General features: G+C 49.8%; 1 protein-coding gene across 8 annotated transcripts in view; it reads left to right on the forward strand.

Annotated features, from left to right (window-relative positions):
* Positions 1 to 1516: 1516 nt before the first annotated feature.
* BICRA (BRD4 interacting chromatin remodeling complex associated protein) overlaps positions 1517 to 27744 on the forward strand; it is a 73455-nt gene continuing 47227 nt past the window's right edge. For 7 of the 8 annotated variants that reach the window (XM_033128175.1, XM_033128174.1, XM_033128179.1 and 4 more), the window contains exon 1: positions 2565 to 2738. The gene's annotated coding sequence lies outside the window, so the exon portion shown is untranslated. Of the gene's footprint in view, positions 1910 to 2564; positions 2739 to 27744 lie in introns of those variants that run through there. The other variant, XM_033128176.1, reaches the window with a different exon arrangement.

Consider the following 27744-nt stretch of genomic DNA (forward strand, 5'->3'; position numbering starts at 1 on the left):
CAGATGAAGGAGATAAAGTGACCTTCATCTGGTGACTCAGACACAAAGTTGGTGTGAGAACACCTAGGTGTACTTGATTAGTCCCTACCCTGGCTGGGCAGCCCTGGGGCAAGTTGCTTAACCTGTGAGTCTCACTGCCAACTCAGTTAACCCACAACTTGCATCTGATTCTCAAAGGAAAGGAGCGTCACCTCAAAAGGACAGCAAGTCTCTACTTGGGCCCCTACTGACCTTACACTGGCCTTGAACATTTAATCTCCCAGGGCTTTGCCAGCCAAGGTTTGGGGCTGGCTATTTTATTGGCTTCAGGCCCGTTCCAAGTGGTATGGCCTCAAGATAAATCTCCCCGAGACCAGCTGTGCTTGTGGGAGGGTGGCTATTGTTTATCTCTTTGTTCAGTGGACCTGACCTTTCTTGAGCACAAAGTGCTAGGCACCATTCTAGGGGTGAGGGATACCATAACGCACCAAGAAACCTGGGACCTGCTGTGGAAGGTGGGGAGAAACCAAGGCTAAGTGACTTATTTGCTCACTAGCTTATTGTTGGTGTCCCCTAACAGACTGTGTATGTGATGGGGACAGGGGGGCGGGGACAGGAACCAGGCTGCTCTTGGTCACTACTATATCTTTGACACACACTAGATACTCAAACAATATTTCCTGTATGAATGAATAAACTTGGACAGTCACCCTCTCCCCAATGCTTCAAGTTTGCCAACTTTAAGCCAGCCAGTCCTCAACTTCTGAGTACCCCAGGGGCTGGCAGCTATGACAGAGACACAAGTGCCACCCAGCTCAGATCAGGTCCCACTTCCTGGCTGGGTGACCTTGGGCAAAACACTTCCCCTCTCAGAGCCAATTTAGTTTTGCACATTGTAAGATGTAAATAACTAAAGGTCTCCAGATAGGGGATTATCAGAGGTCTCTTCCGGGTGGGCGGTATTGAGGATTGGAAACTGTTTCGCACTAGTTAATGAATACTCAAGGTGTAGTTCAATCATAACCAATGGAAGGGCAAGCTACACAAAAAGTCTAAGTGTGTCTATTGCTGTTCCCCCAAGGGTCACATACCACCAGTGCATGACCACTGTTACAGATTTACCACTGTCTTATATTTGGGGCGACCCTTCATGTGCTCACTTCTGGAAAGGATAAAGTTTCCTTTTTATGTAATAATAATAACAGCCAGAACTTATCTGGCACTTCCTGACAGATGCTGCTCTCTCCATAGTTCATTTCCTTCTAACGACCGAACGAAGTGAGGACTATTATTTAGAGATGAGGAAATGGAGGCACAGAGAGGTGAAGTAATTTGCTCAAGGTCACACTGTAAGGAAGTGGCAGAGGCAGGATGTGAAACGGACTCACTGGTTTGAGTCAGGGCCCTTAACCACTGTGGTCTAACAAATTAAAAAAAAGGAAAAAATGTTTAAATAATATTAGTACCACCAAAATACTAGGATAAATGCTAAAGCTTAAAAAATACAGATGTTTCAATCACTCATCTATTCAACACACATTTATTGGGCAGCTTCTGTGTGCATGGAGCTTTTCTCAGCACTGCGGAGAAAGAAGTACTAAGAGACCAGAATATGGGTTCCCCCGGCCTGTGCGCCCCAGGAGGTCAGGCCTCGACTGTCCTGAGCCCCCGCTGGGCCCTCAGCATGGCAAGGGCACACAGTAGGCGCTCACCACGCGTTTCCTGAATGAACGCGTGAATCTCTGTCCCGCCCGCGAGGCTTTCACGGCCAGGTGGGGCGGAAACAGACCCAGCACCGCCGCGGCGTCCTGGGACTTCTGGGAATCCACCAGCGGCGCCGGAGAGGCCTCTAGGAGGCTCTGCGGCAGGACGGACCCGCGTCCCCGGCACCTTCCGCGGGGCTGGCGCAGCTCGGCAAAGACCGACTGGGGTGAGTGATCAAGCCAAACCGGGGAGTCCCGGCCGGTCGCCCCAAAGCACCACCGCCTTCCACCCTTTTGGTTCTGACTCCCGGCTCCTTCACGGTTCCACCTGCGGGGCCTCCCCTCTTTCTCCAGCCTCATCTCCCGCTACCTTTTCGAACCATCGCGTCCTCCCGCTGGGCAACCGTCCCCCGAATCGGGGGCACGTCCAAGGCGCACGACGACCCCTCCCCAGCCTGGCCAGGAGTCTGGGAGCGGGAATTCCTTTTAACCTTCCCCCCAACCCGGAGCGTCGTTCGAGGCAATCGCAGGACTCCACCGGAGCCTGGCAAGGCGCACCCCCAAAACCCCCGCGACTGGGGCTGGGGAGGGGGCGGTGCTGGAACGGAGGGTCCCCTCCCCGGCTGTCCGCAGCCTCCTATTTGCTGACCTGCCCGCCACTCTGCGCCGGGAGCCGGGGCTGGTTTGCCCAGCGCGGGGCGTGGCTCCCCCAAGCCCCTCCCCCGGCGAGGGCGGAGGGAGGAGGAGGAAGAGGAGGAGGAGAAGGGGGGGCGGAACACAAAACCTGCAAAGGTTTTTTTTTTTTTCTTTTGCATTTAATTAAAAAATTTTTTTTTTTTGCAAACCCGAGGGGTCCTTCCCGGAGCGGGCGTAGGGCCGGGGTGCCCGGGCCGCACGGGGCGGCGGCGGGAGCCCGGCGGAGGCTGCCGGGCGGCCGCCATGCGATCAGGCAGTGCGCTGACCGGCCCGGCCGGTCGGCCCCTTCTGGGTCCTCCCTGTGCAGCCCGTGCGGGGCCGTCTCGGAGACCCCGCGCCGACGGCTGCTCAAACATCAGGGTGAGTTTCTCACAATGTAGCAATTTCTCTTTAAATCTCTTAACTCTCTCTACCTGCGAGTCGGGGCTGTGACAGGGCGCAAAAGCGAGGGGGGAGTGGGGGTTGGCGGCGAGGGTGTGTGTGGGGGGAGCCGGAGCCGGGGCCGAACCCACCCCCCCGACACTCACACACTCAGCCCCCCAACTGGGGCGCAGCGCCCGCTACCTCTTTTTTTGCTCGGCGCCCACCGCCCCCGGCAGCTCCCCCACCCCCCGCGTCTCTCCCACCATCACCGCCGCCCCGATCCTACGGGGACCCCCCCCCACCCCCGGCTCCCCTGACCAAACCCAGCTCCCGGTGCTTCCCCGGCCCTCCCGCCGGCTGCCGGGGATACAATGGAGCGGCGGAAAAACGAGACCTAACGTTCCACTGGGGGAGGGGCGGGGAGACCCCCCTCTCCCGGCCCCTGGACCCCCTCCCCTCGCCCTGCTCCCCGCCTTTCGGGGAAGAAGAGGGCAGTGGGGCAGCGGATGGTGATTTCCCGGCCGGAGGTGGCGAGCCTTCATCTCCCCCTCTCGCTCGTGCCCTGCGCCCCCTCCCCAAATGCCTCTTGGGGATGCCGGGGAGAAACGGGGCCTCTGGCAAGCTGGGGAGGGATGGATGCGGAAGGAGGCCACCCGGTCTCCCCCTCCCCACCGCCCCTAAACAATGAAAAGAGTTGACTTGGTCCCCCACCCCCTAGCAGTGAAAGGAGTTGACCCCCTCCTCCGTGTGCTGGCTGGTCCCGGAGGGGGTCCGTTACGGGGGGGGGGGTTGAGGATGGAGGTGAGCCTTACCCCTGTCACCTCCCGGGGTTTGGGGCGGCCCCCCCATCTCCACCCCCTCGGCATGGGAATGGGAGGCACCAGGCCCAGCCCGGGCACCGCGCTCGGGTGGTGACCTTTAGACAAAGGCAACCCTTTCCCTGGGGTGAGCCCGGGCGAGTCGGGCCCCTGCGGAGGGCGGCCAGGCCCCGGGCACCCGGAGGGAGGGATGGAGGAGGAGGGAGGAGGAATGGAGCCATCTGGTTTTCCCATCCCTGGCTGCCCCTTGGGCTGCCTCCCCGGCTGCTGTCACAGGCGGCCGCGGGGAGACAAGGGACCAGGGGCTGCCCAGGCCTTGGTCCGCGGCCAGAGGAGAAGCGGGCGAGGAGCCGTGGGAGGGCTCTGGTTGGGGCGAGGGCGCCAGCGGTGATTGGAAGGCACCGTGGTGGCTCCTTCCTCTCCGCGCCCCTTTGTTTTGCTTTGTGGTTCTGAGCAGCTGAACTTCCCGGGAGGTGGGGTCAGAGGCCGCCTTGTCAGCTCTCCCGGGGAGGCCGGGGTGACAGGTCCCAGCTCTATGGCGTTCCCAGACGGGGGTGGGGGGCTGCAGTCTTTGCTCAGCCTCCAGTCGGGGCAGTCAGCCCCTTTTGTCACACAGCCCTCCAATAGTCTAACAAGGATGTACTGAGCGTCTGCACTTCCTTCACACCTCCTTTTCCAGGGCGCTTGTCCGGGGAAACAATTTGTAGAAACACCCAAAACCCCAAGGCCTGAGATTTATGATAAGTTCTGGGTGCTTTCACCTGGGATGGGGGGTAGGGATGGGGGCTGATTCAACTCTGACCTCAGGGGTGGTGGGAGAACCCGGGAGGTGACAGCTCAGGAACTATCCTCTTGTGCTGATGTCAGGTGGGACTTAAGGGTCTGTGAACCTCCCCCACCCTCCTGCAGAGCTCCCCCACTCCTAGGAGCCGGAAATAGCATCTCCCTACCCAGGAAGCCTTATGGATTGGCTGATGCTAAGTGCATTACACACTGGCCACAACTGGAGTAGGAAGTTGGGACTATTATTAGTCCCATTTTACAGACAGGCTAATGGAGGCTCAGAGAGGTTAAATGGCTTGCCCAGGGTCACACCGTCCCAATTTGTAACCCTCTCAGTTTTCTCCAACTCAGCTCAAAACTGTTACCTAGATTCTCCTGTATCCCTCTTTGGCATTTGGTCCCTTTTATTTCGGTTGACCTGGGTCTCAAATATAGTTAATACCTGGACAGAGCTGTCAGAACACCACTACCCCCCATCCCGGCCCGCCCCTGCCTCCCCTCCCTTCCCCACACCTGGAAGCTGGGGAAAGTAAGGAGCACCTGGAAGCTGGGCTGAGGGCAGGATCATTTCACCTGTGACTGAAGCAGAGCTTTTGCCTGCCAGAGCTGAGAGTTGGAAGTGTGTGAGTCAGGGAATGGGGGGCCCCAGACCTGGCTAGGAGGCACCAGGGAGCTGGCCCCACTGTCATCTTTCTTCTTCACCTGAGCTGGGATTTGCCTTGGCTTGCTCAGCCCCTGTGGGAAGGGAAGCTGAGCTATTGGGGACCTTCCTTGTACTCTCCCCCTGTGACCTCCGTGAGACCCTGATGCAGCTGGCAGAGAAGTTTCTTGCCCATTTCTCTGCTTGGCCTGGGTGTCAGACTCCCGGTTCTAGTCTGTGACCTCAGGCAGCTTATTTAACTTCCTCGTCCTCGGTTTCCTCATCTGTAAATGTGGATAATCACAGTTCCCTTAGCTGACCTTGAGGTGGGTGAAAGTATTATCCAAACATGTTCTTTTTCTTTATTATTCAGCAGACAGGATGTCTGCAGGAGGACCATCAGGTGCTGGGCATTTCAGGGTGATGGCAAAAAGGCGTCCACCCTGGGCGATTTCCCTGTGGTGGGAGAGGGAATTATACATAATTCCACTTCGTTGACACTTGCCCTTCCCACTCTCTGACCTCGGACCCTACTCCTTCAGCCCTCACTGGTGCTGAGTAAACCTTTGGGGCTTGGGCTGAGGCAGACTTGCTGGGGAGGGCCCAGCTCAGTCAGTGAGGGAGGTGACACAGGTGGTCTTGCAATTTTACAGATGAAGAAACTGAGTCTATGGGGAAACCTGTGTTGTGGCTGGGGGTAGATGGGAGAGGGGCTCCATACTTGTCAGCAGAGCTGGGGAGACAACGTTTTTGAGGGAGCCCCTGCCCCCAACTGCTGTCCTTTCCTTAATGTGCAAATATCTTCCTTCGTGAGATGATAGGCATAAGTAATAATAATTCCTGGGTGGGTAAGAGAAGAGGGAGGCTGTAGGTCTCTCTAGGCTGAATGTTTCCTGAAGTAGGAACTCTTTTTTTTTTTTTAAGGGGGGGAAGCATGAGTAAGGCCCAAGAGGGACAGGCCTGTGCACCGCCCCCCTCCCTGCGGACTTCCTTCCCAGAGGCCTCTGGGACCTTCCTCAGCCTTCCCTCAGGATGTGGGGTCTTCTTCTCCCCTTCTTGAGTCTGTGGCAGGGCCAGAGGTTCAGTGCCAAGCCCTGGGGCCTGGTGGGAGGGGTCCTGGGGTGTGGGGAGGGTTCCCCAGGTCCAGCCACCAGCTGAGTTCCCGCCAGCCATCCCAGCTCTCCCCTGTGGCTGTCTTGACTCCTGGTCTCAAGAATGCAGAGGGCTGCTGGTGGGGGAAGTTAATTGGAAACAGGAAAACATGGCATTCCTTTCCAGCCGGCCTGGGCTTGGAAAGCAATCGAGGGGCTGCCTTTTTCCCTCTCCCGCCCCACAGGGGAAAGGGGTGGGGGCATGATTATCTTGCCCTGCTCTCTTTTGGGTCTTCCCCCCACCAGGCACCCTCACTCTTAGTAGCAACAGTAGGATACCTGAACTACATAACTGCTGCCGCCATCAGAATGCGTTGCTCCCCGCTGATTTACTGTTTATATCTGAGTTTGTCCCCTCTCTTTGAGGGCAGAGGGCCTGCTTGAAAGTTGGCTCCCCAGTGTAGGGTGGGGCACACTAGAGACACACGGGAAATGTTTCGTTGAATTCTCCCTAAGGAATCCCTCCTCATTCCTTCTCTAGAATTCTCCCCAGCCTGGAGTATCACCATTAGAGTTCCGTCCCCATTGACTGAAGCCTTTGTGTCGGTGACATGCAAGTTCCCCCAGCTGGGAGAGAGAGAATGTTTTCTGAGACATTTCTAGTTTGGTGACAATTAGTTTTGTGTAGAGTTTGTGTATTTTTGGTGGCAGGGGAATGTGCTGGCAGGAGAAGCAGGAGAGAGTGCCTTTGTTTCTTTAATTGTTCCCAGTGAGGGCCTACTGTGTGTCAGGGCCCTGGGGCTCAGTTATGAAATTGGGGCCCAGTCCAGGAGGAGGTTAGAGGTAAGTGTTGTTTCCAAGGCTGGACTAGCTGCTGTGGGATTTGATGAACTCTGTCTGGGTGGTCTGAAGGCTCTAAGGAAGAAGCATCTCTCTCTCTCTCTCTCTCTCTCTCTCTCTCTCTCTCTCTCTCTCTCTCTCTCTCTCTCTCTCTCTCTCTCTCTCTCAGTCATATGTGTACATGGGACAAATTCAGAATAGTAAGTCTCCCTCTCCACCCTCCCTGGCATTGGTGGGCCCCCATCTTGCCTCTCCGAGGCAACTCCTCAACCCTGATGTTCTGTACACACACATTTATACCTGTGTTTATAGCATTCGAAGTATTTATTGTGCACAGAGGGTAGTCTGCTCTTCCCGTTGTTCTGCACGTGCCTTTTTTCACTTCGTCTTCCTGGAAGGCCCTACTGCACAGTACATGGAGTGTTTCCTCTTGGCTGCATGGTATTCCACGGTGTGGGTGAATCCTTGCTGGCATACGCAGACGTGGAGGGGTTCGCAAAAGTTTCTGTGCACAGAGCTGGAAGGCACACGTCCACATGTCTTATTGGGGAATGAGTATGCTTGGGATAAACCGGAAGTGGGGTTGCTGGGTCCAGAGCCCGTGCTTTCTCATTTGGTCACTCTGAGGAGGTTCCTTTGCAGTCGCATCTTGAGAGAAATCATCTCCCTTTTTGTTCAGTTCATCCTACCTGTCTGCTCTGGGGTCTTTGCCTCTTGTGACCTCCTTGCCTCTTCCTCCTGCCCGTGGCCTGCATCATGTTCTTGCCTTCATCGTGGAGAAGAGTGAAGCTCAGGAAGCCAGCTGTCTGTTGGTTTGAATCCGGGCTCTGCCACTTGCTGGCTGAATGGCTGCAGGCAAGAGGCTTGCTCGCCCTGGGCCTCCATTTTCCCCTCTACTAAATGGGTTCATTTCAGTACTTACTTTTGAAAGGTTGTTGGGAGGATTAGCTAATACCCGTAGCCTGCCAGTCTATGGTGGTGTTGTCTGTCATTCTTTGTAGTTCTTTTTTCCTGGGGCTGTGAACCCCCTAAAATGGCAGGCATGGAGGGAATGCTGGCTCTTCTACTTAATTGCAGCATGACCCTGAGCAAGTAATCCCTTTTCTGGGTCTCAGTTTTCTTGTCTGTAAAATGGGCCCATGCTGGCTCCCTCACAGGGTCTGCTGGGAGGGCCCAAGGAGGCAGTGCTCTTCCAAGCCAGGCATGCGGTGGGCTTTCAGGAACTAGCAGCTGGTGTCGCTGTTTAAATCTACACTGTGATTACTGTTCTCCCATGGGACCCAGGCTGACTTCTCCACTCTGAAAGGTCCCCATTGTCTTCCCGAAAGGCACATAGGAACAGTGTCGGCATTCTAAACAGGAAGGCACATAGCCTGCTCTGGCATCAGGCACGGCAGTGTGACCCTGGAAACAGACAGGGCTTCCCTGCCCTGTGCCTCAGTTTCCTCAACTGTAAGAATGAGAATGACAGGAGACCCACTTCAGGTGTGTTCCCAGATGTTCAATGCCTGGCAGGTACTCGAAAAATGTTAGTGACTGTGATGATGATGATGAAGAAGAGAATTAGCAAAGTCTCCCATGAGATCAGATAGCCAAGTCCTTACTGCCTTCTCCCAAACCCTAGGCAATCAATGTTGGCATTTTAAATGGAGGGCAAGGACCCAGGCAATCAAATACCATTTGGATCTCAGTTTCCTTATCTGTAACAGAACTTACCTCCTGGGGTCGTTATGAGGCTTAAATGAGTGAATATGCGGAAAGGTTTTTTAAGACAGGGCCTGGCTTGAAGGGGTGGGTGCATGGCAAACATTCACTTTGCTTATTTGTTATGTATTCTTTATTAATATGTATAAAATTATTATGATTTTAACTTTTTATCGTGGAATTTTTAAAGTAACCACCGAGAGTTGAGAGAATAGCATAATCAACCCACACATGCCTATTGCCAAGTTCAGTAATTTTCTGGTCCATTACGCCACCCCCAAGCCCTCCGACCCAGCACCTTTTTTTTTTTTTTTTTTTTTTTTGCTGAAATACTTTTAAGCAGATTCCATCTTATCATTTCAACTGTATTTTTAGTCTTACTAAGGATATTATTACTTCTAGGGTCCAGAATCTGTTTTACCACCTCCAGGATCTGTCCTGTTCAGTAAAGGAGGAGACAGTAAGCCCATTTCACAGATTAGGGAAACTGAGGCAGCAGGGAGTTGACTTTGGCCAGGTTTTCCTATCTCTGTGTTCCCTTCGTTGGGACCTCAGTGAGGTCCCTGTCTTGGCCACCACAGGCCTCACACCCTGGGGGCTGTTGCTGATTACACGGGTTTAGGGATTCATACCTCAATGAACTGGAAGTACAGGAGTGATAATAGATGTTTCGTTTGAGAGCCTTTGCACCAATTAAATAAGGTCCTGTGTGGAAAAGTGTTTCGCAAGTGCCTGGCTCAGAGTATGCCCTCAGCAGAAGGTAGCCAACAGCGAAGGTATTGTCATTGTTGTTACTACTTCTGTGTATGCTCCGAGGAGGGCGTCACCAAATGCTCTTTCTGGGATTAAGAGGATCAGAGGAAGGGTTGATGCTCCTGGAACCCACAGCCAGGCTTGGCTTCCTTCATCCACTCCTCTTGCTCACGCCATACTTTAGTAGTTCCCCTGCAAAGTGCTTCTCGAGCTTGGAGGGACTGGAGGGGGCTGCTGACTTGTAGGTGACCCTCCTCCCAGCCTCCGAAGTCCCCTGTGTCCTAGGCTGGCACCTTGGGAGGGCGGAATGTCTTTGGCTATGGGACCCTTATTAATTACCCCGGGGGCCCTGGAGGGAGCCCCTGGTGATCTCAGCAGCTTGGAGGCAAAGAGTGGCCCATTCCCCCAGGACGTCCACAAGTAGAAGCTCCCCAGAGCCCCTTTTCCAGGGGGTGGGTATTACCTGTTGTCCACTGTGCAGTGCTGTCAGGCAGAGGCCCACGGCTTCTGCCTCACGGGGCGGTTGTGACAGTTTGCTAGACTGTCACCTGCCTCCTGCTCTTCATGACACCTCACCCATCCTCGAACACTGAGCCCTGCAGGCTAGGTGAGGGGGGAACCTCCTGGAAGAGCTCTTAGCTCTTTACCCTCTCATGCCAGGCTCCCTTCGGCTTAGCGAGCTCTTGCCACAGATGCCTTGACTTCTATCCCCAGATTGTGCCAATGACTTCCCCCTTTTGTGTATACACTCGCCCTTTCACAGAAAGTTTTCTAGGGATTCCCCCCCGCCCCATCCTCTCATGGAAGTACAATTTACACACAGTAAAACGTGCAGAGTTTAAGCGTGCATCTCTATGAGTCTAGACAAACATGACCATCTCTGTAACCCATACGTCAAGATCCAGAATGTTCACATATATACTTGTATATATTTCTGTGTGTATAAAATTCCCTTATATTTCCGTTCCCTTCCCTTGCCTCTCCAGGTAACCTCCTCACATTTTTAAGGTGTATCTCCTTATTCTCCTGTGCCCCGACGAATTGTTTGCTTTGTGTGGTGGATTTTGACTTTAGGGGATCCTGCTTTATTTCTCCTTCTGGGTCTCTATCGGCCGTCTCCTGGCTTTTAGGTTCCATGTTGCTAGTTGTCTGTCGTGTCTGTTGCTTCACCCACCTGTGTTGCTCCATGGGGCAGGGTCATCATGGTTTGCTTAAAATTCTTCCCAGGGTCAGATCCCCAGGTTGCCACCATCTCTCTGTTTTAGAGGCAGTGAGAGGAGAAGTGACTTGTCCAACGTCACACAGCTAGCTGCTCGCAGAGCGGGGGATTTAAATACAGACACGTCCTACTGATTAAATTCAGACCCACATAGCAGGCCTCCTGTGCGCCTGTCGTCAGAGCTCTGCCCTCAGGGACAGGGGAGGGAGGTAAGCCAAGAACACACCCATCCTCCTGCGAGGGGAGATCAGTATCTTAGTCTGCTGGGCTGGTGGAGGCTGGTGGAGGCTGGGAGGAGACAAGACTTCTGGGGTATGTTGGGGCATCAGGGCAAGCTTCCTGGAGGAGGGGGCTTCTCGGGACAGGCTTTGGGCTCCAGGCCATTCCCAGTAGAGAGAAGCTTGAGATTCTTTGTACAAAGGCCAGTTGAAGCTTCATGGGGGACGGAGGGCCCGGGACATTGGGGCTGGGGTCTGGGGTGCTGTGGTTTTGTTGATGGGAGGTAAGAGAAAGAGAACTCCAGGATGATTCAAGGTCACTGGCCTGAGCAACTGGGTGGTTGTAGCTGCTTTTCTTGAGAAGTGGTAGAGGTGCCTGTGCTTTGGGGAACACAGATCCCGGGGAGTGGAGCTCTAACACCCTCTTGGCTGGTGGAAGGATGCAGAGAGGGAGAAATGGAGAATGAATGAATGAACTGTAGGGGTCACAAGTGAGAGTTGGCGACACCAAGTGATGACTGAAGCCCCAGGGATGGAGCGATCTCCCAGGGAGAGGACAGGAGAGGGTTGAGAACCAACCTGGGTGGCTGCCCACATGTAGGGCAGAAGCTTCTTTGGCCGAAACAGAGGAAGTGGGGGAGGAAGGGCAGGAACACGGTCAGCGTCTCGGGAACAAAGTGGGGGAGTTTCTAGAAAGGTCTTAGCTTATATGGACTTGAGGTCGCACTTCTTGGGTTGGATGCAGCTGTTTTGGAAGCAGAGATGTCCTGGGTTTAATGGGTAGGTAGGGGCGGGAGCCAGACGGGAATGGATGTGGTGAAGAGCCACGAGAAGCGAAAGAATGGTTTCATGGACGGATGGATGGAAGGCAGGAAGGAGGGAAGACAGATTAAAAAATATGTGTCTTGCTACCCTCCAAGGCTCCCTGGTTCGCTCAGGTACAAGTCTAACCCTCACCTGCCCTGACAGAGCCCCTCTAATCTGGCCTGGGCTTATCTCCTTGACCTCACCTCCTACTTTTCACCTTGCCTTCTTCACAGCACCCAGCTTGCTCCTCCCTCCTCACCTTTGTACTTGCTGTGCCCTCTGCTACAGTGATCTCCCCCACCTCCTCCCTGTGGTGCAGGCCTCTGCTTAAATACCTCCTCCTCAGGGAAGCCTTCCGGGCTGAAGCTGTGCTACTTCCTTCACGTTACTCAGTTGATTCCCGTGTTAGGATTCATCCCTAGGACCTGACTTGGAATAAGCCCATCATCCGTGTTTATTGCACAAATGAGGGGCCGGGTGACCTTTACTCAGGTTGGGAGGAGAGGAGCACAGGGATTGGTGTTTTAGGATCTAAGTAGGCTTAGAGGCGCGGGAAAGAAAAAGAAAGGAGCAAAGGGAAGTTCTAGAAGAGGTAGGAGGGGGAGGTACCAGGTTAGCCCCAAGAGTGTTTACTCACAGGTCAGGAGGCAAGGAGGAGAGGGGTGTGGAGGCAGAAGAAAGGCGTTTGTGCAGTTGGGAAGGAGTTCTGGAGATCAGCATGGACCTGCATGGGGACGAGGAAGGGGAGGCCTGTGGGGGCCTGTGGGGTGCCACGGTATTGCCAGCCGGTGGGGGAGGAGGAGCTTTGGCAGTCCTGGCCCACCTGGCCCACGCTCTTTCTGGGGGGCTGAGGTCTGAAGAGCATGGTGGTTCTTAATTTGGGGGAAAGAGGTCTCAGGTCCTTTTGGAGATCTGCTCAGAGGCCACAGACCTTTGCCCCAGAGAAATGCACACTTGGTTCTCCCAAAATTTGGTGAAGGATTTCAGGGTTGTTGTGGATCTGGTTAAGAGCTTTACCCGGATTGTGACCAGAGCAACAGCCGACACTGCCCCGGCCCCTGGCCTGGGCCCTTCACAGGCACTGACTCTTACTCACAGAAGGACCCTAGGAGGTAGGTGTGGTGAGCATCCCCATTTTACAGATGATAAAAGGGAGGCACAGAGTAGTTAAGTGACTTGCCCAGCGTCACATAGCTGCTAAATGATGGTCTGGCCCCAGAGCCCAGGCTTTTAGCCTTAAAGCCTCGATGCTTCCTTGGTACTGGGGTCAAAATGAAAATGCTCCCAGTCCAGGAAGCTGCCCTCATCCCCTACCCGCCACCTTTGCCCCCGGATCCTGCTTGGGGCTCAGCGAGGTGCTGTCCCTTCCCCCTCTCCCTGTTTACTCTCCCTCGTTGTCTTCATTACCATAACCGTGGCTGCCCCAGCTTCCTCCAGACAGCCGATATGTTTGGGAGTTTGTGAGCAAGCCCAGGTGGGTGACAAGCCGGTCTGAGTCAGGGAGACCTGCCAGTAGTGGAGGAGTCAGATTGTGAAGGCACTTCTGGTTTGGGGCCAGCTGCGGGACTTGGAGCACGGGCCCCCACCTCTCTCAGCCTCAGTTTCCTCATCAGTTAGAGGGGTCTCATGTCTTCCTCTTGGAGGTTAAACAGATGGCGTCACATGTCTACAGATGTGCTGCATTTACGGCACTCGCTGGCATCGTAGGTGTTTGAAAATTTAGAATATTTTGGACCGGAGCACACACTGGATGGCGGGGGACACCCCAGCAAGGCGGGCCGCTTCCCGTCGCCAAATGGACTTAAGATTTCTGCAGCCGATAATATTTCTGCTGCTGGTAGATTTGTGGCTGTTGACGCTAAGGGCAATACATGAGAATAGTCATTGCAGGCCAGGTTTGCCCCCGGTAAGTCAGGAAAGAAAAGAAAAAGATGGATATTAGAGATTTTTGGAGGCTGGGATGGCAGATATGGGTCATAGATCTAAAGTATCTACCGGTGGGATTGTCTTGGCGTTTCATTGAGCCAATGTGTGGTCACCTTGTAAATGCTCGTTGATTACTCTCACGGTTGTGGCTGTTAGTCTCATGAGCCAGCCTTGAGTCTCCTACTGGTGCAGATGTGTTGGGCTGGCCTGTCGATCAACGATCAACGGTTTCTCAAACTTGAATGTGCCCAGGGATTCCTTGGGGCACTTGTTAAAAATGCGGGTTCTGATTCAGTAAGTCTGAGGCTCTGCATTTTTGCAGGTGAGGCCACACATTTGAGTTGCAAATGTGCTAGAGAGTAGGGTGGTTTCCCCATGGTTTCTCAGACTTGCTTCAAGCGTTCTGGGAATCTAACAGACATGGGATGCTCAGGCTAAAATAAAATTCCTTGCCGCTTAGCTTTTGGGTTTGCCAATTTGAGGGTAGGTCTGTAGTAATTATTACACACGGGAAAAAAGCCACATACACTGTGAAAGTCTTCACTTCTCTCTCCCCTTCCTCTGGAGAGGAGACCTCAGTGGGGAGTTTGGGGTATATTCTTTCAGCCCTCCTTGTCTATGCATGCATTTTTTCCTTTGATCATATATACTGTATGAATTCTTCTACCCCTTTCTTTTTAACTTGAACAAATGTCTTAGAATTGTTTCCATGTCAGCAATCTAGAACCCCGCCCATTCTTTTAGCAGTTTAGGAGTAGTCCATTATTTATTTAACCTCGGCCTTATGAGTGGGGTTTTTTTCCGTTTTGTTTTTAGTTTAGTTCTGATTTTTGCTGTGAGCCGGTATGTGTCTTTATATTTAAAGTGTCTCTTGCAGACAGCATATATATAGTCTGACAATCTCCATCTGACGATTAGATATTAAGATCAGGGCTGTCTGATAGAAATAAATGCAAACCATTTATATATTATTTTAAATTTTCTAGTAGCCACAGTAGAAACAGGGAAAATTAATGCGGATATATTTTATGTAATCTAATATATCCAAAACACTGTTATTTTGACCTGTGAGCAATATAAAAATCATTCATGAGATATTTTTAGTCTTTTTTTGTGGTTAAATACACATAACATAAAATTTACCAGTTTAACCGTTTTTAAGTGTACAATTCAGTGACAAGTATATTTGCAACGTTGTGTAATCAGCACCACTATCCATTTCCAGAACTTCTTCGTCATTCCAAACAGAAACTACCCTTTATATACACTCTCTCCCTCCCCTGCCTGTAACCTCTATTCTGCTTTCTGACTCTATGAATTTGCCTACTCTAGGTACCTCATATAAGTGGAATCATACAGTATTCATCCTTCTGTGTCTGGCTTATTTCACTAAGCATAATGTCTTTAAGGTTCATCCATGTTGTAGCGTGGATCCGTGCTTCATGCCTTTTCACAGCCAAATAACACTCCGTTGTATGTGTAGACCACAGTTTGTTTCTCCATTCATCCATTGATGGACACTTGGGTTGTTTCCACCTTTTGACTGTCGTGACTAGTGCTGCTGTGAACACTGGCCCACACGGATCTGTCTGAATCCCTGCTTTCAGTTCTTATGGATGTAACCTAAGCGTGGAATTCCTGGGTCATATGGTAATTCTGTGTTTAACTCTTTGAAGAACCACTGTTTTTCCCAGTGTTGTACGATTTCACATTCCCACCAGCAGTGCACAAGGGTTCCCATTTCTTTACACCCTCGCCAACGCTTAATGTATAGTCTGTACTTTGTTTCTTCCTACGTCAAGTTTTCGAAATCCGGTGTGTATTTGATACTCAAAGTACATCTCAGTTGGGGCCAGCTGTATAGACAGACAGGTTTAGACTATTTTCGGTTCAAGGTCAGTATTGATGCTGCTGGATTTCGATCTTCCATCTTGCCATTTGTTTGCTGTTTATCGCCTATGTTCTTTGTTCCTTTTTTCTTGTTTCCTGCCTCCTTTAGATGAATTGAGTAATTTCGTGTTCCCTCTTATCTCCACTGTTAGCTGATTCATACTACCTCTTTGTTGCTCTAGAGTTTCCATTCTGTGTCTTGGACTAAAACTTGGGCTTCGAGTCTCAGTGAGATGGGAGCCACAAGGGGCTTTTGAGCCAGGGAGTGACCCGACCTGACATTCTTGTATCCACACCTTCAGTCGCTTGTGCAAGAGTGTTTCTACCAGCCAGATTCCTGGAAGAGGACTTGCTAAGGCAAAGGGCAGCATGCATTTAGATGTGGGTAGGCCCTGCCAAATTGCATTCCACAAAGACTTAGCCATTCTCACCCCTTGCAAACAGCAGCCAGGATCTAGTGAGTGACGGCTCTGTGCCAGGCCTGTGCCGGACTCTGGGGACACGGGAGAGAATCATCCCAGGCCCCGCTGCTTAAAAAAACTCCATCTTCGAGGCCCAGCGCAGCCTCAGGAACTGCCTCTGAGCTCAAAGGAAGGCGAAGGTTGCAGAGGAACTGAAAAAGGAGAGGCGAGAGGATATTCTTGGTGGTGGAAGGAGGCTTGGTACATCCCGGGTGGCGTGAGAGCTGGCAGGTAGACTGTATTGGTCCAGAGACCATCAGTGCAGGACGTGTCAGGGTACAGTGGAGTAAAATAACTACCTTCCTCTGGGGCGTGTTTGGGGTTAGTTCCACAAGAAGGAAGACAGTTCACGGGTTGTTGTGTGACTAAATTATCACCGTGTGTGTGGGAGGCTCAGTGACAGGGATGGGTCCACCTGACCTAGGGGCAGGCTTGACTCAAGTTTTGGACCTGTGTCGGATAAACTTGGGCTTGGAGCCCCAGCTCGCTCCTTCCCAGGCAAGCTACTCCAGGCCGCTGGTGAAAGAGGACAAGTAGCAGCAGAAGCTGCCTCCCAGGGGTGTGATAAGGCTTCAGCCAATGACACGATGGCAGCACGGAGCTAACTGGCCTCCTGAACTATATAGTAAGGCTCAATAAAGGTTAGCTGCTACTACTATGATGGCCCCTGTTGCATTGTCATTATTATTCATTTCAGACGGATAGGCAACAGCCAGATACTTCCTTATGCCCAGAACTGACACCCCAGAGAAATGAAGTCAATAGCTCAGGGTCAGAACAGCGCAGAGCTGGGATCGGAAGCTGCGTTTGTCTGATCAGAGCTCATGGACATCGTCCTTCCACGCCTTCACACACAAAAACTCTTCCCCTCTTAGAACAGCCAGCAAGACACACTATCAAAATAACACCACCAACATCAGTAATGGTACCCGCAGTGACTTGGGCAACAAGACCTGACCTGAAGCCAGGTTATTTATAGTCTGTCTTTGTCACGCTCCAAGTGACTATTCATATGTTTGGCTGCAGAAATACTAGCGTTTGATTACGGGGTGCCCCCTTGGAGCCTGCCGTGGGTGTTCTGTAGTAGACACGTGTAGTAGACACCCCATCACCTTGCAAAGTCTAGAAAAAAATCTGCATTTCAGCCCATCTCAGCGTGAGGGATTTGAATAAAGGATCGGGGACCCACACGCATATAAGTTCTGTGTCCCCCTTCCCCACACACCAAGTTGCATATTACACATCTCTTGGCATCTTCTAGCACTCTCTTGAATTGTGTGTACTACTCAGATTCTCCACTCCCTCCCTGCTAGACGGTTCCAAATGAGCAGTGGTGTCAAGCCTTGATGGGATTGGCGGCCAGGGAGGAGGGTGGGCGGTAGGAGTGGGCAGTGAGGCTTCTGGAAAGCTGTTCTCCGAAGCTGGAACCTGGAGTCTGTGCTGGGCCATAGCTGGCGATGAGGGAAGAAGGGGGATGTGATGCTGGGCCAGGCGCAGTGTCATGGGAACTGAGAGGGAGGCCAGGCCCTGTGAACGGTCAGGTAGAGGAATTCAGGTCGAGTGGGCTTGGAGATTTTACGCACTTTGCCCCCTGGTTACTGGCATGTTGTCTCCAGCCTGGATCACTTTGCCGAACGCTGCACTGGGTTGTCAGGCACCCCAAACTTCACGTGTCCAACACAGAGCTCCCCCAAAGCCAAACCAAAGTAAAGACAAGTCTGCTCCTCCCCAGTTTGTCACTATCTCTGTTAACGGCAGCTCCATCCTTCTAGGACCAGGGCTGGAGAGATACTTTGACATCATCCTTGACTTCTCTCTCTTTCTCTCTTAATTTAACTTAAAATTGTTCTTGTTGTGGTAAACAGCACGTAACATAAAATTAGCCATCTTAACCCCTTTGAAGCGTGCAGTTCAGTAGTGCACGGTAGACTCAGGTTCTTCTGCTGGCTGCCTCTTTTTCTCTCCCGTGTACCTATCAGCTCTGCCTGGTCTCCAGAACCTGGCCTCGTGTCCCCGCCTGCACTGCCCCCACCCTGGGTCAACTTTGTCACCCCCCACCTGCACCACTGCAGTCTCCTCCTCCTGGTACACAGCCTGTTCCCCTCACGAAGCCAGAGGGACCCTGCTGTCCTTGGAGTCCGCTCGCCTCCCTCCTCTGCCCAGAGCTCTCCCACAGCCCCTGTCACTCAGAGCACAGAGTCCTTACAGTGGCCCAGAACTCCGCTGTCCAGTGCGGTAGCCGCTGGCCACATGTGGCCCTTGAGCACGTGAGTGTACACCACACACTGGGTTTCAAAGACTTAGAATGAAGGGGGAAGGAAAATAAATTAATCTCTAATATTTTTATATTGATTGCGTGTTGAAATGATTGTGTATACCAGGTTCCATAAATTATGTTATCAAAATTAATATATATGTAATGCCGCCTATTGTCTCCACTAGAAGAGTTAAAATAACATACGGGGCTTACACCGTATTTCTGTTGGGCAGCACTGGTTTAGAAGGCACCTCCCTCGTAGCGCCAATGAAGGAGCAAATGAATTCATGTAGGGAAAGCTTGGAGAACGGTGCCTGATACATCACACGCAACATAACTGTTAGCTGATTTTTTTAAATTGTGGTAAAATATGCATAACATAAAATTGACCATTCTCACCATGTTTCAGTGTACAATTCAGTGGCACTAAGTATGTGCACAGTGTTGTGTAACCATCACCTCTGTCCATTGCCAGAAGTTTTTCAAAACTCCAAGCAGAAACTCAGTATTAAATAATAAGTCCCCTCTCTCTCCTGCCAGTCCCTGGTAGCCTCTAATCTACTTTTTTTTTTTTAATCTACTTTCTGTTTCTATGAATTTGCCTATTGTAGGTACCTCGTATAAGTGGAGTCATACAATATTTGTTCTTTTGTGTCTGGATTTTCTCACTGAACATAATGTTTTTCAAGGTTCATCAATACTGTAGCGTGTGTCAGAATTTCATTCCTGTCTAAGGCGGGATGATACTCTATTGTATGGGTGGACCACATTTTGTTTATCCATTCATCAGCTGATGGACAGTTGGGTTGTTTCTATAATACTTTTGAGCTGTTGTTATTAATTTACTTTTTTTTATTTTGGTGGGGGGGAAGGGGAACAGGACTTTTTTTATTGGGGAACAGTGTGTACTTCCAGGACTTTTTCCAAGTCAAGTTGTTGTCCTTTCAGTCTCAGTTGTGGAGGGCGCAGCTCAGCTCCAGGTCCAGTTGCTGTTGCTAGTTGCAGGGGGCGGAGCCCACCATCCCTTGCGGGAGTCGAACCGGCAACTTTGTGGTTGAGAGGACAGGCTCCAACCATCTAAGCCATCCGGGAGGCAGCTAAGCTCAAGGTGCCGTGTTCAATCTTAGTTGCAGGGGGCAGAGCCCACCATCCCTTATGGGAGTCGAGGAATCGAACTGGCAACCTTGTGGTTGAGAGCCCAGTGGCCCATGTGGGAATCGAACCGGCAGCCTTCGGCGTTAGGACCACGGAGCTCCAACCGCCTGAGCCACTGGGCCGGCCCGCTGTTGTTCTTTTTAACTCACAATCTGGACCCTGACTTTTTCACTGTCCTTATCTCCCACTAACTACTCTCCCCCTTATTCACTCTGCTTCAGCCACGTTGGCCTCCTTCCTCAACTCAGACAGACACGCACCCAGGGCCTTTGCACTTGCTGTTCCCCTGCCCCATGACACCCTCCCTACCTTCCTCCCTCCCCTCTTCAACCAGGCCTGCCCTATATCACTCTATTTAAAATTGCAGAGCCCATCCCTTTCTCTTTCATGCTTTGCCTTCATAGCATTTAACATCTTCCAACATACCATTTACATTGATTATATATATATATATCAACATTTTATAATATTGTATATATTGTAAATATTTTTAATATTAATAAATTTTATACATAGAATGGCATTCCTGTTTCAACATTTATAAATATAATTTATAATGCATATTAAAATTTTATTCAATAGCTATAAATCAAGTACATGTAAATTAAATATTTGTAAATACTTAGTATAATATATTGTTATTCTATTTTGTCTCCAGCCTCACCTTCCTCAAAAATACAAGCTCAAAGTGAACAGGGATCTTTGTTTTGTTCACAGCCGTCCCCCCAGCTTCTAGAACAGAGCCACATGTCTCAGTCCTTACCTGCTGAATGGGTGACTAGTGAATAAGGGACGGAAGAATGCGAATGGGCCAAAAGAAAGTGTATTGGGGGTGGAATGGAGAGGAAGTTAGGAAGAATAGAAAAAAGGCCCCAAGTTGTAAAAGCTGGTGTGATCACGCCCTGGGGGGGGGGGTGTGAGGGACACTAGGAACAGACTGGCCGAGTAGGCAGGGTGGTGCTTGAGGGTCCGATCTTGACTTGAAACCTGGTTTCCTCACTCATTTGCTGGGTGACCTTGAGTCAGTGACCTAGAGAGTCAATGCCCTTTCTAAGCCTCATTGCCTCATCTGTGAAAAAGGGAAAAAAGGGCGGCCGGATGGCTCGGTTGGTTAGAGCGCGCTCTCAACAACAAGGTCGCTGGTTCAATTCCCGCATGGGATGGTGGGCTGTGCCCCCTGCAACTAAAGATTGAAAACGGCAACTGGGCTTGGAGCTGAGCTGCGCCCTCCACAACTAGATTGAAGGACAACGACTTGAAGCTGATGGACCCTGGAGAAACACACTGTCCCCCAATATTCCCCTATAAAATTTGCTAAAATGAAAAGGAGGGGGGAAGAGCAGCTGTTCATTTATTCAGCAAATATGTCCTGCATTTCTCTCACGTGCCAGGCACTGTGGTAGGTGAGGTAGACAATGCCCGTGCCCTCATTGGGCTTCTCTTCTCGGTCCCCACCTTCGGGGCCGATGTGTGAATTAAGCACTTAAACACCTGGCAGGCCTGTGGTGAACCACAGTTCCTGTTGTCAGCTTAGGTGTAGATTTCAGCTTTCCCCATCTGTCAGGTGGGGATAAAGGTACCTACTGGGCAGGGTTGTCATGAAAGCCCAGTACCTTGTTTATGGTGACGGTGATTTATAAATGGGGGCTCTTGTCATTGATGTGGTGTTGGGCTGGAGGTGCAGGTGGCCCCTGATTGTGGAGCTTAAGTTTCTTTTCAAAACACAGACTTGATATGGCTTAGAACATTTTGTGGACACTAAATCTCTAGTCTTGGACGTGGCCCTGATGCTTTGCGGTAGGCGCTTGTGAGTTGGGCACACCTCTTGTACCCTGAGGCTTACAGAGACTCAGTTCCTATCCTCTCTTCTCTTTCCGAAACTTCTGCAAAAGCTTCTTCTTTCATCAGGCTACTGAGTTGACCAGCCTTCATTTGGTGGGGATGTGAGTTAGCATGGGTCATACTAGCCACTGTAACAAATAAGCCCTTTATTGTCATTGGCTTACCACGATAAAAGAGTTTTTCTTGCACATGTCATAGACCAGCGAGGGTGTTCCTGACTGGGCGGCCTCATGTGAACTCACTGAGGAAACCAGACTCCTTCCCTCTTGTGGCTCTGCCCTCCCCTGAGTCTGGAATCCGCTGTAGAAATGGAAGAGCAGAGGAATGTTTTATGTGCCAGGCCTGGAAAGTGAGTGTGAGTTCCACCTACATTCGGTCATGTGGCTACACCCGGCTACAAGGGATGCTGGGAAATGTAGTCCAGCAGTGTGTCTAAGAGGAAAAGAAAATTGGGGAGCCATACACAACAGTTTCTGGCATAGTAGATGTGCATTTTTAGATCTGACGTGGCTGGTGGAGTGGGTGGGAAGGACTTGGTTCTGGGAGGAGGGGTCATCTGGGTTCGCTGTTTTCTTGACTTTTGACTTGCAATCCCCGATAAGACATACACGAGCATTTTACACCATGGTCCAGGATGGACGGACACATGCACACATCTGAAACAAAAGTTTTGTGGGACACTTAGCTTGACCACCTTTGAGTCATTCAGCAACATGCTTTAATTATTTTATGCTCTTTTTTTTTGTTGTTGTTGTTAAATTTTTATTCTCCTCTGTTTGCTTCATTTGTTTAAGGGATCTTGAGACACGACATTGATTTCATTCCTGTTCAAATATTGCAACCCACAATTTGAAAAACACTGAAAATGACAATGGAAATGTGAGAAAATTTGAACTGTAATGGACAACTTCTGGACTCCTGACAGTACTACCTCGGTTTTTCATGTGTCCAAACCCATTTTCAGAAGCATGATAGAGGCATGGAAGGTTAGAACACTTAGAACAAAATCTGCTCGACTCGCATGCCCTCCACAGCTACCCCTCTGATGTCATTCCCCAAGTTCTCCACCCACCTCACGACAATCTAGTTCTTGGGGCTAACCAAACACATTCCTGCCTCAGGGCCTTTGCACTTACTATTCCCACACCCTGGGATGCTTTACCCCCCACATATTTGCTTGGCCCTCTCCTCGTTTCATCTCGGTCTCTGCTTCAATATCACCTCTATTGACCACCCTATTTTAAAATTGAAACCTTCCCTTCCCCATCATTCCTTATCCTGCATTATGATCTCCTTGCCACTTAGAACTATCCAGTAGGTTAATTTATTTACCAGTCATGGTATGCTCATTCTGTGAGAATTTAGCTCCATGAGGGGTGTCCCAAGGCCTGGGGCAGAGTAGGTACGCACTAAATATGTTGAGTGAATGAATTAAAGTTTTTCAGTTTGATTTTTTCCCCCCTCCCCAGCGGGAAAATGGCTTCCTCAGATCAAGGACAGAATGTTTTATTGGAGGGCAAGGTGGGGGTCAGGTAGGAGGGAGAGAAACTAGAGCCTGGAAAGCCATTCCCAGGAATTCTATGGAATCAGTAACTTGGTTGCTTGAAGCGAGACCATATGTCTGTAGATTATTTTTACCAAAAATTTGCTTAAAACAGTGTGGGTTTTCCCTCCTTTCTGCTTCATACCAGTCCTAAATGTCACCTCTTAATCAACTGAACCTTCTGAGGCACCACAAGGCATGGGGCGTTCCCCTCCGGTCTTTTCCCTCAAGTCCCTCAGGTCTGGTTTTCTTTTTTAATTTTTATTGAAGTATAAAAGTTTCTATGTTTTTTGTTTTATTAAATTTATTGGGCTGGGTAACATTGGTTAATAACATTATATAAATTTCAGGTGTACAACTTTTGCGACATCTGTCTACTCCATTGTGTGCTTACCACCAGAAGTCTAGTCTCCTTCCGTCACCATATATTTGACCCCTTTGACCCTCTTCGTTTCCCCCCGCCCAAAGATTTCTAGGTTTTGTTTTGCTTTGTTTTGTTTGAAGTCTTAAAGTATTGATGCTTCTGAAATCAGCACCGCACACACTTAGGAAATTTGACAGACCCGGCACATTTCACATTCCTTTGTGGTTTCTGTGTCTTGCCTATTTTGGGGAGGGTGAATGGTAGATGGAAGGTGAAGCCAAAGCCTCGTGCCCACCCTCATGGCACCCCTGCCCCTGGCCAGTGGTGGGTACAGAAGGGAGGCAACCTGGGATGACCTGGGAACCCACTCAGAAGTACGTGTAGGGGACCCAGAAAGTATTGTACGGCCACGACTGGAGGCGGGGACCCTGGTTTTGCTAGTCTTGATCAGGCCTCTGTGTGTTCGGGGCATGGGGGCCGTGCTGAGGGGAGATGCTGTGAGAATGTGCAGCCTGGGAAGTGAAGCTGGGTTAAGAGTCAGGGCGGGGGTGCTGGGGTGGGCTGCATGACCAGTTTCTTTCCTTTTATTCCTCTTAAAATTTTAAACAGCTTTGAGATACAATTCACATATCATCAAATTCACCCATTTAAAGTGTACGATTCAGTGGGTTTTAGTAGATTCAAGAGAGTTATGCAACCATCAACTCTATCTAGTTCTAGAACATTTTCATCATCTCAAATGGAAACCCCATACCTGCTAAGCTGTCACACACACACACACCCGCCCTCCAGCCCCTGGCAACCACTGATCTGCTTTCCTGTCTTTGACGGAGTTGACTATTCTGGACATTTCATATAAAAGACACCTTTTGTGTCTGTCTCCTTTCACTCAGCATCACATTTTCAAGGTTTATCGATGTGGTAGCATCTATCACTACTTTATTCTTTTTTTTCCTTCTTTTTTCATTTTCTTTTTAAAAATTAAGATAATTTACATACCATAAATTTATCCCTTTTAAAGTGTACAATTCAGTGGTTTTTAATATATTCACAAGATTGTGCAGCCGTCACTTCAATCTAATTCTAGAGCATTTTCATCACCCCAAAAGAAACCCTGTACCTATTTTCCCCCAGCCCTGGGCAACTATTAATATACCTTCTTTATCTGTGGATTTGCCTATTCTGTACATTTTATATAAATGGACTCACATGATATGTGGTCTTTTGTGCCTGGCTTCTTTCACTTATTATAATGTTTTCAAGCTTTATGCACGTCGTAGCATAAACCAGAGCTTCATTCCTTTTATTGGCTGAATAATATTCCTTTGTATGTGTACATCACATTTTGTTCATCCATTCTTCAGTTGATGGACATTTGGGTTCTTTACACGTTTTGTTAATGACGAATAAAGCTATTTGGCCATTTCTTAAGCCAAGGGGGCATTTTCTGCCACTCCGTGCCCAGGCCCATTCTTCCTTTCTTCCTACAGACACACACGCCTCCTCCCTTCCTCCTCCTCCTCCTCCTCCTCCCCTTTCTTTTCTGCTTTCTCTTCCTCCTTCCAGTTCTTTCTGTGGTGTTTCTCCCCCTCCCCCAGCCTCAGCCAAGGAGGAAGAGTCTGGAAATCATTTCCAGGGAACCCTGGGCAGGCCCACTGGGCACTTCTGTTCTCCCTGCAGGGCCTGGGAAGGGAGCAGAAGGGACAACCTGATCCTTCTAACCCAGCCCCAGGGGAGATGTGTGGGGACAGGGCCTTGCTTAGGAAACAGCTTTTCTTTGAGGCTTTACAATTTTTCTGTATTTTATTTCTTATTTTTTGGAATAGAGAACACGTGCCCAAAATTTCGAGTGAAAAATCTGCGTCCTTCTCCTGACTCCCAGCCATCCAAACCCATCTACTCTTCCTAGAGATTAAATGGTTAGTTTTGGAGCCTCTTTCCAAAGAGGTGTTCTGTGCCTATGTAAGCATCTCTCTCTCTCTCTCTCTCTCACACACACACAAAGTTTATAAGGCACTAATGACAGGATAGTCTAACATGCCATTCTGCCCTTTGCCTTTCTTTTCCTTTTAATAATATATCCAGGAGGTTCTACTTATCAAGTTCAGTGTGTTTCACAGCTGCATGGTATTCCACTGGAGGGCCCTGACTTATTGAACCCGTCCCCTTTTGCTGGACACTTAGGTTAGCTCCAGGCTATTACAAACGAGGTACAACGAGTAATCATGTACAACTGCTGATTTGCATGAATGTGAGTAGAGCTGTAACTTAAAATCCCGGAGATGGAAATGCTGGGACAAAGGGTGTGTGTGTTAAAAAAAAAAAATTATGAAAATTCCGAAATGTACACAAAAGTAGAACAGCCAAATGACCCCTGTTATCCCCAGGTTCCACATAGACGAAGACTTGGCCACACTTGTCTTACTGATCTCTTTTTTGTTGTCATTGAAATATTTTAAAGCAAATCCCAGATCTCCTGTCATTTTAATTCTGCATACCATGTTTCCCCAAAAACAAGACCTAGCCGGACAATCAGCTCTAATGCATCTTTTGGAGCAAAAATTAATATAAGACCGGGTCTCATATTATATGAGACCCGGTCTTATATTATATGAGACCCGGTCTTACATTAATTTTTGCTCCAAAAGACGCATTAGAGCTGATTGTCCGGCTAGGTCTTGTTTTTGGAGAAACATGGTACTTACAGGTGTACTTAAAAACAAAAATAAGCATTTTCTTATACGAGTATAAAAGCAATGACATTATCAAACCTAATAAAAAGTTACAGCTGTTTGGTATCATCTACAGATGTGCTTTTTTATTACTTTTTTTTTTTTAATTTTATTGGGGAGTATTGGAGGACAGTGTGTTTCTCCAGGGCCCATCAGCTCCAAGTCATTGTCCTTCAATCTAGTTGTGGAGGGCGCAGCTCAGCTCCAAGTCCAGTTGCCGTTTTTTTACAATCTTTAGTTGCAGGGGGCACAGCCCACCATCCCATGCGGGAATTGAACTGGCAACCTTGTTGAGAGCTCATGCTCTAACTAACTGAGCCATCTGGCTGCCCTGTATTACATTTTTGTATTGATGTAATTCACATACTGTAAAATTTGCCCTCTTCACAGCGGTGGTTTTTAGTATATTCACAGGGTTGTGCAACCATCACCACAGTCTGGTTCCAGATGCTTGTCATCACCCCACAAAGAACTCCCATACCCTTTAGCAGTCCCGTCATTTCTCCCAGCCCTCCTTCCCCACTACAAACCCCTGGCAGCCGCTGTATTTTTATCTCTATGCATTTGCCTGCTCTGGACATTTCATATAAATGGAATGATACCATAGGTGGTCCTTTGTGTCTGGCTTCTTTCTCGCAGCATTATGTTCTCAGGGGTCACACAGGTTGTAGCAGGGTTCAGAACTTCATGCCTTTTTATGGCTGAATAATATTCCATTGTCTGAATATAGCACATTTTATTTATCCAGTCATCAGCTATTGGACATTTGGGTTGTTTCCACCTTTTGACAGTGGGGGATAATGCTGCTATGAACATTCATATACGGGTATTTGTGAGAGCATGTTTTTGATTCTTTTGGCTATATGCCTGAGTGGAAACGCTGGGTCCCATGGTACCATGATGTTACCCACCAGAAATGCATGAGGACTCCAGTTTCTCTTTTTCATTGTAACCATCCTAGTGGGTGTAAAGTGGTACTCATTATGGTTTTGATTTGCATTTTCCTGATGGCTAATGATACTGAACATCTCCTGGGGGAGGTGCGTTTGAAATTCAGATCCATCTTTCCACATGGGGGCCAGGACCACTGTGTTTGACCACCTTGTCTTTAATTTGTCCCCCAACACTCCTTCCCTGATTGTTTTCTCTGGCCCTGGTTTGTGAGTCTCATGGTTCTCAGTCTCTACCTCGTCATGTTCCTATACAGAGACCTCTAGTCCCTCTTCCCTTCTATTCAAGGGATAAAATCTAGGTTTCCTGGTGGTCCATGGCCCATGCCCTTCCCTGGGGCAGTGTGGCTGATGATATCAGACTATCTGGTGGAACGCCAGCTCTGCTCCTGACCTGCTGTGTGAACGGGGCCAACACCTTCATGTCTCTGTGCCTTGGTTTCTTCACAGGGTGGTCGTGAAGCCCATTTCATTCCATCTTCCCTTGGGCTTTCTCCTGTTCTTTATTAGACACTTAGTGAGGGTCTTTGTAATCCACATCCCCAAATGGGAGTGACGTGTATCCCTTTGTTCACTTATTCAGTAGTTATTTACTGTCTATTATGTGTCAGGAGGGGGAATATGGCATGAACAAGACAAAAATCTCTGCCCTTGGGAAGCTGATCGGTTAGTGGGGGGAGACCCAGGATAGGACTGAGTGCTGCATGCCGTGAAGAAAAGAAAGAGGGAAAGTGGGTGCTGAGCCCTCTTGGTGCGAGTGGGAATTTTAACTAGCCCTCGCTAAAAAGATGACATTTGAGCAAAGGCCTGAAGAAGGTGAGGGGCAAGCCCGGTTGCCATTGTAGAAGGATGTTCCTGGAAGAAAGACCAGCAAATGCAAAGGCCCTGAGGCAGGAAAGCAGAGATACTTGCCCCAAGGCGTAGCCAGTAAGCCCTGGAACCACCATTGGAACTGGGCAGTCTGGAGTCAGAGTCTGGTTTTGTTTTGTTGTTGTTTTTCATAATGAATT

The sequence above is a fragment of the Rhinolophus ferrumequinum genome, chromosome 15 (genome assembly GCF_004115265.2).
Source record: "Rhinolophus ferrumequinum isolate MPI-CBG mRhiFer1 chromosome 15, mRhiFer1_v1.p, whole genome shotgun sequence".
Lineage (NCBI taxonomy): Eukaryota > Metazoa > Chordata > Mammalia > Chiroptera > Rhinolophidae > Rhinolophus > Rhinolophus ferrumequinum.